Source organism: Agelaius phoeniceus, chromosome 12, assembly GCF_051311805.1.
Source record: "Agelaius phoeniceus isolate bAgePho1 chromosome 12, bAgePho1.hap1, whole genome shotgun sequence".
Classification (NCBI taxonomy): Eukaryota; Metazoa; Chordata; class Aves; order Passeriformes; family Icteridae; genus Agelaius; species Agelaius phoeniceus.
The window spans coordinates 6,926,321-6,940,000 of record NC_135276.1 but is presented as its reverse complement, the minus strand read 5'-3'; the positions used below and the strand labels follow the sequence as shown (position 1 = coordinate 6,940,000).

General features: G+C 36.9%; 1 long non-coding RNA gene across 1 annotated transcript in view; it reads right to left on the bottom strand.

Moving 5' to 3' along the window:
- The window catches only part of LOC143695134 (uncharacterized), a 45,176-nt gene extending 32,259 nt beyond the window's left edge, over positions 1–12,917 (bottom strand). Inside the window, exons 1-2 of the long non-coding RNA XR_013184075.1 lie at positions 12,691–12,917; positions 9,540–9,665 (exon numbers count right to left, since the gene is read on the bottom strand). This is a non-coding gene — a long non-coding RNA (uncharacterized LOC143695134). The remainder of the gene's footprint in view (positions 1–9,539; positions 9,666–12,690) is intronic.
- Positions 12,918–13,680: the final 763 nt, after the last annotated feature.

Sequence of the window (13,680 nt, the reverse complement as noted above, 5' to 3'; positions counted from 1 at the left end):
TTTTTTACTATAATTGTTTTTTAGAAAGCAGAAGAGAGTCCTGAAAAAGTTTGGTAACAACTTGTAAAAGTCACTCCTCATGACCATCTGAATATCAGATAAAAATTTTAAAATATTATGTGGATGAAAATGCTCCTTCCTTTTGGAACAAATCCATGCTTCCCTTTCAGTGACTAATTCCTGATTTTTACATCACACGTCACTTTTGAGTAAATGCCAAAAAAAAGAGGCAAAGGCTCTTTACAGTCAGTTGGTAGTTTTATACCCTAGGTTTAAATTGCAGGTCGACAGGAAACCTGGGTTTAATTTTTAAGTGTTACATTAAGAAAATAAAATATTTCTTACAAAATCAGCTACTTTACTGGAATGCCTCATGCCATACCCAGTTTATTTGCCTGTTTTAGGGACAGCTGGGGACTGTACATCATATTACAGGACTGAGTCAGGCTCCTTTCCCAAGCATAGCATGAATCACCTGGTGCCTCGGTATTTCCTCAGCTCGGCTCTTTCTTTGCAGCTCCTGCCTCTCACTGGACTCCATCAGGCTGGATGCTGATTGCTCTCCTTTCCAATTAGTGCCTTCCCAGTGAAGGCACTCACAGAATGAGCTCAGCTTCCTGCGTGGCCCAGAGGCTCCTCAGCCCTCCCGTGAGTGTCAGGGCTGCTTATGCAAGGGTAGGAGTCAGAGCCAGGCCCTTAACCAGCAATTATGGCTCCCTTAAGTTACAAGGACCCTTCTCAGGGCCAAAAGGGCAAGAACTTGTTGATGTCCCTTTGCACTGGCTGGCTCTGAAGCTGATGTGCAGGTGCTGCCATTGCTAAACAAAGGTTTTAGTGGCAGGTCACATCCAGAACCTGCACGGCTGCAGCAGGAGGGCAAGGCAGACCCCTGGGCTTGCTGAATCTCCCAATTACTACACAAAGGACTAAAACACAGGGTCGTGGATAAAAGTGAATAAATGTTTCTAAATTCTTATCTTAAACACACTTAAGCTTAAAGCTATTTAATTGAGGATTTAAAAGCATGTATGCTTTATGAAGCTGGGGCTACCTGCTTCATTCTCTTGCTCTTATTTTTGCTTTTATCCTTTTAGTCTTGAAGAAGCCTAATTAGAAGCTTGAACAGGGCTCTCTCTCCCTGCCCTTAAATCAGTAATTGGCTTCAGTGCAGAGACTGTCAGGAAATTAACACATCACAACATGACAGCTGTTAATTTTTTCTCCTTATTTGTCATATGAATCACTGCTGATTTGCCAGAGTGCATAACAAATTAGTGGTCTGTAATCAGCGGCCTCTCTCCTGTGTGCAGCACCTACTTGTTTTTCCCCTTTTCTCCTGAAGTCCATTACTTCACTGCTTCAGCAGGAATGACTGTTGCTAGGTGTGTCATTGTCAATAAATCAGAATAAGCAGATGCTAAAAGCGCAAGAAGCTCTTTAAACTTTGATGAAGGCTTTTAGTTACATTTTTAAACTTACACTTGGAACTGGATTTTTTTTTTTTTTAAATTGTCACTCCCTGGCATAATATACTGTCAAGTCTTCGGGTATCATCTAAAGCTTTGCATACTTCACAATGTAGAGCTGAAAATGTGATTTGCAAAAATTAAAAGAAGATATTTTCCTGAAGACAATTTTTAAAACGGTAAGGCCTGCTGTGGCCCCCACGTCAATAAATAACAATTAGACACAATGCACAGTGAGCTTTTCCTGTTGCCTTGAGATATATTTACTGTATTTTTGTATAATAAACTCTATTTTATATGAGTCAGCAAGCTCCACACACCAACTGAACTATATGCAGAAAAAAAGCCTTGAGTGCAAATATAAACCACAAAATTTGGGACAAAAAATGAGTTAAATTCTATCCTCTCAGTGGTGCAATTAAATCTGAGTATTTTTGGCCACCTTTTTTCTTTTCTAGTTTTACAAATGATGATGTATATGAAGAAGGCCATGGGGATAATATGCAATTCTGTGCAAAAGCTGGAACACTTCTTCCTGTATCTCTGAGCTGTGCTGAGAACTGTTGTTCAGTTTAAGAGGTCTGCAACTGGCTAATGTTCTCCTAGAAATGGAAACATTTTGGAAATATGAACTGGAAAGATTGAAACCTAAATTACCTGATGCATACAAGTAAGCTGAAATGACCCACTAAGTATTCAGTATCTTCTGTCTCAGACAAATTAAAATAAAAACAAGAAATGTGAATATTTCTTTAGCAAAAGGACCAAGTACAGACCCTGTCCTATGTTTCTTAATTGGTATTGAAACATGCTTAGAACACAAGGCCCCTATAATTTTTTTTAGTCCTCATAAAATATTTTTTTTCATTTCACCTAACCTGAATAAACCACTAAAAATCCAGAACAATGGAAAACAGTGAAACCTATACTCTGAAGCAAAATGCTGCACAATCCTTTGTGTACATCACACCTTTTCCTCAAGACTCAAGCACTCCACCTTCTCCTCCAGAAAGACATGGGGGAAAAACTCAAAGTATTCTAAGCTTGCCATGGTACCTGAAGGCTGGGCATTGCTGAGGAAGTGCTGCTTCATGGGACTCTGCTGGGAGCAAGGGCATCATCGCACCAGAGGCAGGAGGGGATCCCAGCCCTCTGAGGTCACTCCTGCAGGTGCTGGCCCCGAGCCAGCAGAGCACTCACTCACCTGCCCTGCTTTTAAGGTGAGCAGGGATTTAAGTGGCTCAGACACAAAGTGCTCTGTGTCTTGCAGGGCTCCACGCATGTGCTTATGAGTGAGATTTATTTTGTGATTCACAGACATCACACAATGGGCTCCTGCTCTGCCTCCATGGCTGCTGGTGAAATTTTCAATGAGCCTACTTGACAATGATAATTTAAACATTTCAAAATCTCTTCAGGAGAGTTCTCCCTGCACTTAATTGGTGTTTTAGATTTACACGTATGTAAAAATATGAAATGGTTGTTAAAATGGTTATTTTGTATATAATGTATAAACCCATCCAAAATTTTGTGTAAAGTGTATTAAATAGTTATTTATATATAATATAAATGTATATTTTAAAAGTTACTAAAATGGTTATTTTCATGGCAATTATTATTTTTAAAATCTAAGGATGCAAATTATTTATCAATTTACATGTATTTTCTGCTATGATTTCTGTTATATAAAGAAATTAAGGTTTAACTACTTGTAAAGTTTTAAAAATCCCCTTGATATTTGCATTCTTAAATACAACTCAAGGGTTCTTGGTTTTTTTTAAATATAAATTTTAATTTTTTCAAGAATAAAAATCAGCCCATTTCAGAAATTCTGTGTTGTTGTTCAGTCTTAATAAATATCTTCTGTGAGTGCAATGTAAATTTTCCACTTTCTCTGTTATGCCTTGGTTTAAAAACACAACCCTAATTTTTTATTTACATTACAGAATCAGTTACCCTGAAAAGACCTGAAATTAGCAATTACAAAGCGTGTGCAGGACAGGGCAACTCTCCCAGCCTTTTTGAAATGCCACTGCAAAGTGAATCTCCATACTGACTAAAAGGAGTTCCTTGACCTGCTGTAGTACCAAGGCACACAGGGACTGTCTCAGGCATCCCGAAGTCTTTAATAGGGTGTCTGGAGCAGACAGCCTTTGTGCAGAAAGGTCACCACTGAACACTGTTTACTGAGACTATAAATTATTATTTTTTTAGCCTAAGCAGATTCTACATGTCAAAAGCAGCACTAAGAAAATTGTGGTGAACCACTATGTGTTTCAGATTCCAGATTTCAAAAAAACCCTTTTCAATAACCATTGAGAAAAAGCCAGAAAGATCAACCAAGAACAGAAACATAAAACCACAACAAATCCAAGTCACATAGAAATGCTGAACAACACTGAATTACCTGCAGGTTTTCAAACTCCCTGTCATGAGGAAAATAATTGTACGACACCCACCAAATGTTAGGTCACTGTGTAGATGTGCAGCACTCATTTGCTCATCTCTCTGCTTTATCAGCACTTCTGGATGTATCATCTCCAAAATACCCCATCACTAATTAAAATTCAGAGTAGAGCAAGTATCAGTGGAGTCTGGTCAGAAAAGGAAAGGGTTGGCAGGTTACAGACAATGTTACAGCTATGTTTTGCTATGCCTTTCTGGTATGGGGTTCTCTGTAATTAGGGCAAGAGCCTAACATTTCCATTATGTCACTTGTGTTAGCAACACCTGCTTTATTGGTGAAGAATTGAATGGCCAATGTTTATTTGTAATTCATACTGGCTGACCACTGTGTTGCTATTTAATAAGTAAAAAGCAGGGAGAATTGAAGTAGAGTAGACTTGGTATTTATTCTTAAACTTCCTTCCATTCCCCAAGATTTCAGGAGCCTGTTATTAGTGGATTTGCCAGCAACTATAAATACACCATAAACCAGCATGTACATTTAAATAAAGTGATGAGATGTTCTTAAGGGCAATTGACAACAATAAGAAATTTTACTGGGAAGTCTCCAGTCACCACTGTTTCCATTGTTATGAATTCTGAGAGAGATTCCTTCAAAAGTTCTGAAAATCCGCACAAGTAAAAAAACCAAAAAACCACAAATTTAGCAATATATGCCCATGCAAAAGGCTTAAAAGTAGGCATCTTTCCCTAAAGGATGTAGAGGAATTATTTTCTATTAATACCCAAAAATTCTAAAAGTCACACCAAAACACTAAAAAGAATCATTATGCTGATTTACTAAGACAGTAACTTATATTCTAGCTCCCTGGGTATCCAGCATGAGACCTTAAAGAAGCCTTAAGGAATACATGTAATTGGTCCTATGTTCCTTAGCCTTAATTTTTTCTCCTTTCCCACTCATAGTTTCTAAAATTTCTACAATAAATATTTTCAATAACTTTTATGAAATAATATTTTAATGCTGTTTTCCAGGTAATGTTTTTTTAAAAGATGAGTGGGGAGTACTTGAGGTATGATTTTAGGAATCTTCATTACATAGAAAAAGGAAAAATCTTCCTAGACTGAGGAACTGGGGTTATAGCAAGACTTCCTGTGTTAATGCCTAAAATATCTAGCAGTGTTTCACCCTTCTGGAAAAAGTGAGGGTCAGCAGTAAAGGAGGAAAAAAAAAAGGGTTTAGCCCTTGGTTTGATATTGCTCTTTAACAATATTCACCTTTTTTATTAAAGTACTTTGATGGCCATGAAAAATATACCTGCAAAGATAACTCTCTGCTCCCTAATACAGTGAATTACCATCAGTCTAATCTTATCTAGTGACTACTGGCAATTAGTACCAGGAGAACAAATTAGAAGCTGTTTTGTATATCAGATCATCACAGCATTTCAAAACACCTTTTCTGTTTAACAAACATTTCTTCATATCTTGTGATATGCTGGGATATCTTTAATTACCATATAATTTGTAAAAGTCATATTGTCCATCTGGGGTCCCCCAGCTATGAAAGATTATTTGAAATATTGTAGGACAGTATTAACACCTGTCAGAATGCAAAAGGCTGGCTCAGCCTTCATATAAAGCATTGATGAACCTTCCCTTCCTTCCCTTCCCTTCTTTTTTTTTAAGACACAATGCAAAATGTCAGCTCTGAGGTCTTCAGTGAGTAAAGCCCATTGAAGGAAGCCAAACAGTGGTGAGAAGACCACAAGAAGGTGGTGTTCAAGTGAAATCAGTCCAAGGTGGAAGCAGTTTCTAAGGGTGTGGTACCACAACAGCAGCTTGCTGACATCAGCCAGTTCCTCATAGATATCCCTGATATTTGATATCCCTGCCATGGAGCAGGTGGGGAAAGGTCATCAGAGCTGAGTAGGTCCTGAGAACTGTCACTCTGCTTTGTGCTTACCTTGTCTCACTGGGCAGAATTAAGAGTGAACTGCACTGGGAAAAGGAAAATGGCAACTAGCAAAAGGAGCTGGTGCAAATTCTACTGCCCACTGGTGTTTAAAAATATCTTGGGAGATTTTTGTTTTAGGACAGAGCAGAGTTTTGAGATGTAACACTAAGGATTTTTAGCAACGTCAGTTCTGTTGAATGTTCCTGTAAGGGATTTACATTATTAGATACTCAAAAGATCCTATGCAGCTCCAAAATCGACATCTAGATTATTTTCTAGAAGAATGAGACCTGTGATGTTTATGTCTAAACCCAAAATTTCCTGGAAATATATTAGCATGTATTTCATAAGACATGAAGCTGAAAGCAATATCCAGTAAGTACCTGCATCCCTTCTATCCCAGAAGGTAACTCCGAAACTGAGCAACAAGAGGGCAAAAAAGAAAAGGAGGTACTGCAAAAGTTATTAGGCAGCTTTATAGACCAAAATAATCCAATATACTTTGGGGAAAATGGTGATTGCTACATTATTCAGAGAAAATTACAGAGCTTTTTGCTCCACTACAAAATCTCTATATTTCTTGTTATGTACAGAAGAAAAAAAAAGAAAATTGTGCAAGCCCTAAAATCTGGAATCCAATGTGAAAGGATTTACTTTAAGCCACAGAATGCTTAGCTATTAGATGACCTATAAACATTTTTGTTTCATGAGTGAATGTTTAATCTAGCACAATACTGTTCCAAAGGAAACCATTAATAGCAACATTTTGTAGCAGTTGTGTGCATGTCCCCACTGGACCTCTAAATGAAGTCTGCATAAGGACTGTAAAGGTAGTAACCCTGCAGCTACAGCTATAATTATCAGGATTTAATGGTGTTTATGAATGACTTGCTATGAGTCAAAGGATAATAATACGTCTTATTAAAAATTTATTCCAAGTTATTTTTATAAAACTTTACTCATTTACGTGTCACCAATGATTGTTCTTTTAAATGAAACAATAGAACAATAAGGAACATTTAGGCTTCAAGAGAAATCCTAGCACAGGGTCATTATATAATGACTCAGTATAAACAAACAAACAACATGGAATCTATGTAACCTAGCAATTAAAAATATTACCCTGAAAGTGAATTAAAAAATACAATAAGCCAACTTAAAAAATATATCTCTGAAAAAAAGACTTTCTGTATCATATGAAAATAATGCTAAACTCCAGTTCTGATTCACTACACTAAATGACCAGAGATCGTTTTAGCAGCTAATCACTAAACATGATCCAAATGGAACTGCAGCCAGATGGCACATGGGATTCATGGAACATAGCTATCAGATCAACCACAAACCTGAATGAGCTAATGTAGCTCAAGATGCATTAACTAATGATTCCCAGGAAGTAAGCATTGCAAATGAAAGAAACCCAAAGAATTTTTTAATTTTTTGACAAACTTAATAACAATATACTCATGAGGGAAAGGAACTTCCTCATTCTAGGTCACAGAGAAGGGAGACGGAGAATCAAGATCATTTTTCAATTTTTTTTTTGACTAGTTACTGGTTTAGATCCAACAGAGCCCATTTAGTCTGGTATTTCTGTACTCTTTTCACTCCAAATTTTAGTCTCCAGCAGAATATTTAGACATTACCTAACTTTTAACAACCATGAGTAAGGATTTTTTTCTTCTGGAAAGGTCTACATATTGCATTGTTTTAGCCCATGGGTAAGAGAGATAGTCCCATTTAAAGAGTAGAAAACAACTATCAGGACTTTTTCACTCTGTACATATCTACTATTCATATAACATCCAAGGAATTTAAAACTCACCAGAAAATGAAATATATTGATTATGGAAAAATATTCACAAATGTCTTTGAGTTGTCATCTCTTTAAGACCAACTTCCTAAAGAGCTGCTAATGACACTCGGAGCCTTCCTCAATACAGTGAGTTGGGAGGTCTGGTGTGTTTTCCTCTAATTGTCTATCTTAGCCCACCAGCTCAATACAGCACATAAAGGATTCTGCCTGTCTTACTATTTTGGATTTCACACTGGAACAAAGAGGTTTAAGAATCAGCATTGCTTTAATAGGGACTGGTGAGGACACACCAGAAAATGATTAAGGGATATGAGGAAAGAGGCAGCAGGTGCAGTGAAAGGAGAAGCAGTAAAAGGCAGAAGCAGTGAACTGTTACCCAATAGATGCCAGCAGAAGTACGAACACTCATTTTTACTTGACGAATATTTAAGTGCTTATGATTAAAACATGCTTTTAAAAACAGTGCTATGAGAAAGAAAATCTGAAAAAAGACAAAAATATACTCCAATCAAAAATAGTCTCAGCATAAATGAATAACTGGAGACTTTTTAAACTTGTCACTCAGTTCTGATCCTTAGCTAACCCTCAAAGACATGTTGTTGTAAAGGTTAATTAATTAAAGTGCACAGAAATGATTATTTGAGAGCTGTTAGGTAAGTGCAAAGTACTGTTACTATAGGTTAATATTTTGCTCTTAGGGCATAGCCATGCTTGACACCAATGTACATTACATCCTGAGATAAACAGTTTCAAAGCTCAGGGCCTTAGCCCTCTTCTGCTGAAGTAAATGGGAATCATTCTGTGGGTGTTCAAGACCTTTGGATTAGCTCTGAGGATACAGCTGTGTGGTATAAAGCCATCTCCTAGCTCCATTAGCATGTGCCTCTGGCTCAAGACAGCTAATCTGTTTTGCTTCTCAGGCAAGCTAATTAGATCAGCAGATAGAGCATAAAGCCTTTGAATCTTCAGAGAAATGCCACTGCTCTGGATAGGAGTAAGCACAGGAAACACAGGGAATTTGTATAAATAACAGAGTTCAGAACCCAGTGGTTCCCATGGACATCATGGAAATGCACAATGCTCACCACCCCTGGCCACAGGTCACCATTAGCAGGTGTTGTGTCTGCACGTAAGAGATTTGAGCCACTTCTCCCAGGTGACACCTTGATATCAGTAGGTCCATCATGGTACAATCACACATTTGTTCATAGAACTTCAACAGTTTGCTAAGAGCAGTGTAAGAATGTCTCATCTCCCTCTCACTGACCCCCTGCACACTCACCTGGGGTGAGATATGATGCAGAACCAAGATATCCAAGAAAACTGAGACCAGCCATCATTTCTTTCTCTCTGCCACCCAATAACAGCTGCAATTAGCAGAAACAATTAGACTAATTTCCTCATTGCATGGAACAGGATAGTCTATGGCTTTCTCTTTGAAGCCTATTAGACTAGAACTTCCCCCTTATAATTCAAAATATCCCACACTAAGGGCCTCATCTGTTTGATGAGGGACTCTGAGATGTGAAGGGATGAAAAGCAATGGTAAATTCCTTTGGAACTGAGTTCAGTTCTGTTAAGGTTAAAGCTAATTTAATTGACCATATAATTAAAAAAGTTATGATTTAAGAGCCTTGGACAGGCACCTTTATCATTTTATACTTGAGCAAATAAATAAGTTCAGAGCTGAATTTGAAGTCAGATCTCAAAATTTAGGATTTCTTGGACTTAACTATTTCACACATCACAAAAATTTATTTGTAGAGCTTAACTGGTACAACAAAAATTTTCTCATAACTGCTGTAATAACAGCGATGCACAAAGTAAAACCTCAAGTGGAATGTGTGAACAATAAAAATGCTGGTCCCTTTCACTGTAACAGGAATTGTTTTACCTGGTGCAGCTCACAGCAAGTTCATCCACTGAATAAGATCCTGGGCTAGAATTTCCCAAAGCTTGGGGACTCGATTTTCTCCATCCATTTCCTCTTTAAATCCTGCAAATGGGCAGCACTGACATTCTGTTAAAAAAGAACAGAAGGGAATTATCTATAAAAATGTTTATTTAAGGAATGTTTGGAAAGAATTATAAATATTTTATATGTTCTTTTCCATCAGCTAAGAAAAAAACATGAGGAGCTGCCTGATTCCTCATGTACTATTGTCTAAGAAAAGTCAGTCTGGTCCAGATGACAATGTAGAAGAAAAGTCAACAGTCTTTTCCCAGCTATTGTGTAAAACCACCTTATCAATTAATAAGAATTAATAGGAATTGTAAAAATTAAAAGACAGATTTGGGAATACAGATATAAATCCATTCTTTTCCAACAAACAAGGATACAGGTGATACACTGGTAAAAAACAAAATGCAGACAACTTCCTTCAATATGACATCACATAGTATTTTTAAATCAATATGCATACAAAATATTCTTCCAGGCATTAAAATAGAAATTTGCTGATAATAATGCAATTATTTAAAGACTTATATGCATTGAAATGATCTTTAATAAGGGAAGGTTTTTTATTTCAATTTAGGCCAATAGTTACTTAAAATAAAATAATTTTCCTGTAACAGTTACAGGGAAATATTTATTTTTGTTTTTCACATTTAAGTTCATCCTACCAATAATTCTTTTTTCCCACCTCCTCTCCTTCACTAAATGATGTTAAAAGTAAAAGAAAGGATGTTTGCCTACTTATTCTTGCTATCCAGAACAGAGCTGCCACCTGCCCTCCATCACATCTCTGTAGGAGGATGGAAATTCAGCAGAAACAAAGACCAGGAGTGAAGGCATTCATCCACATAGATTTACATTCTAACTGTGGAAACATTTTATGGTTTTAATTTAGACACCACAATATTTTTTAGTCTCTTCCTTTCAATGCTGCCATCTCTGCTTCCCTTTACACCTGTATGCTTATTGCTATTTGAAGTTTCATGACTTATAACAGCAAATAGAAAACATTTTTTTCTATAAGATTTCCATCTCTAAAATAAGCAGCTTGGAACAACTGTATGGGCAATGTGTACAAATTTGCATACACTCTATATGTTGTTTTTGCCCCAGTATTTTCTATATTTGTTAATCACAGATGTACAATAGAAAAAAGAAAATACAAAATATTGCAACATATTATAAACTTACATTTAATAATTGATTCATTACTTAATAATACTTGAAGTATACATTAAATTTAAATTATATCTTATATCTGTCAGAAAAGAAAGACTACCTAGATGTTTTATGGGCACAAAGTCTCCAGGGAATGTCACAAATTCACTTGATGTCTGTAAGTAATTAATTTTCCATTTGGATCTCTGATTTAGCTGAAGGATGTGTAAAAGCAGATGCAGATAAGCAGTTAGGAATGGAGAGTTCTCTACTGACTGTGCATCTGAGCACCTTTTCACTCACTGTGTATTCTAAAAAATGTAGTGAACTGTGCTGTCCTGAAGAAATAGGCACATGGTGCTGGTGTTTCCTACAGTCATGTTCAAAAACTAGACACAGGAAGTCTTTCTGTTTTACACAAATCTTTCTTATTTTCTTCATCTAGGAGCACTGGCAGTTCAGCCACACAGATCTGATTTCTTTTAAAGAAAGAGTATCCCCAAGTATTTTTGTAAAGGTCTGTGTTCCTGGGAAACAGACAATTAGATTGTATTTCAACCATTTTTGTTTTTACAGTGTCAATACTTATAACCATGGCACCAGAGACAGTTGGTTAATTTTTTATATCAATTATTCTTGTGATCTTATTTTCAACATATTTTTGTGAATTTTCATAAAATTTCCCTTGCATTCCTCACCCTAAAATTTTCCCAAAACATCTTCACTGCAGTTTCAATGCACACAATTATTAGGCAATTTATAATTTTCAAATTATGAAGAAAAATTATATTTGAAACCAAAATATTTCCTATCTTAAAATTAATAAGTTTCTTCTATTTTAGTATTTCACAAATTAGCATTTTACAACAAATTTTTAATCTTGTTTTTGATTGAGTCCCTTTTCAAATTTTTCATTTCAGCTGTTCATTTGTTCTGCATTTCCCTTTGTATTCAATTGCCATGTAATTCAATTTCTATCACACAATTCCCTATGACTTCTTTCCTAGTTGGGTGCATATTGTCTCTGACTGGTCCAATGGAGTCACTTGAAGTCACACTTGAATCCAGCCTCTTCTCACACTGTGGGTTTGTCTGTTAAAAGCTCTGCCTAAAGCAACACCCAGAAGACCAAATGTTTGGTGAAAGGCAGAAAACAGCAGTGATTACTGGAGAAGATTCCCCCAGCCTTACAGAGTCAGGAGCTCCTTTTTCTTTATCATTTACACCTGTGTTAGCTGATGGCTTTACTGCTTTGCCAGCAATTACCCATTTCATTCTCATTCTCTTCCCTCTCCTCCTCCACTCCTGATGTAAAGAAAAGACATCACATGGTAGATGTTGGTTCAGGCAGAGATGAAAATCTGTCCCTAATGTTGAGCTGTTGCTCCCCCTGTGCTGGCAGCCAGGTTGCAGCTCTGGGGGCCACAGAGATCTGGGAAGGGAGAGCTGAGTTTGCCTTCTCCAGAGCTTGTGAAGCAGAGAAGACCCCACACAAGTTGTAATACATCTCCCAGCAGAGGTTACACAAGGACACACAGATCTGGATTAGACCCTGGGCACAAAGCACAAGGTTTGGAGTGCTGGAGCTGATAAAACCATGAAAAGGAAAGGTTTATGCTATGCTTCATCCACCTCCTCCTGCTCATCTTGAGCCTTGACATAAGCAGGTGCAGACTAGAAACCTTGAGCCTCCTCAAGCTGTCCTTGGTTATTTCAGCCCTGGAAAGTGTTCATTTGTTAAATGCTGCTTATCAGTGCTAGACAGCTCTACAAAGCCCATATCCAAGTGGGATGAAGTCAGAGAAATTCTCCTGAGCTCCAGGTGCTCCAATGGTGTCAGTAACTTTTTTCTCCTAGGGGGAACTAAGCAATTTGCTGGGTTCAGATCCACTTCACACCCACAGACAGACAGGTGCCATGAACCTCTTACCTATTTGACTGAGCCATCCCTCTGTGGAAAGAGAGCAGTCTCTGTCTCTCTCTTATCTGTGTATTATTTCTATTCTGTGTAGTGCTGGATCATGAAAAACTGTTCTGTCCTATGCTGTAAGGTTTTGCTTTAAGGTCATCCCTCTCTGATTCAGAGCTTGCTTGAAGGAGGTTTGATTTGCAGATGTTCACCTTGTGTTTGATTCCACTTAATTTTCTCCTATTTTGGCAGCCCTGTGTTGAAAGAATAAAAAAAAAAAAAAAAAAAATTAGCCATGTGGTAATTTGAGACAAATCAAAATGGAAAAGGCAAGAGAATTTTGATTTTGTCAGTCTTCTTTTTATAGGAGCTCTGTTTGCTCTATGACTGTTCACTGTGGCATTAACTTGTCTGTAAAATAGGTATAATTACATTTTCTTCCTTGATAAGGTGATCTACAATATATGGATTGCTAGGGTACATAAGTTATGCATTTTTAATAATGAGGGGATAGACCTGTACACATTTCAAGCTTTTTAAGAATTAATGTATCTGTAATAATGTAAACTGTTAGGGTCTAAAGCTGAAAGCAGTTATGGATGTTTTTAATGTATTTTTTTGAAGTTCAATACAAAGCGTCACAAAGCATTGCATGTTTCCTGTTTGCAATCAAGGAAAATATTGGAAAATTTAAGAAAAAATAAAAAACAAATAAATTCACAACCCATTCTGAAGGAAAAAATCTTACTATATGATTTTCCTCCAATGCAGATTATGGGTCAACTCATAGTTAATATTATTTATATGAAGGTAAATGTCCTCTGCTCTACAGAAAGAATAAAGGCTCTATTCATGAAAATGTTAGAGCGAGATTGTATCTGAACAACAAAGATATTTTTAAAGCAATAAAATATTAAACAGATGCCAGTGTTTTCTTAGATACATAAATGGCCTGATATGGAAGACAGTCAGGTAATAGCTTTGAGCTGTGAATGTTTGCAACAAAATGTG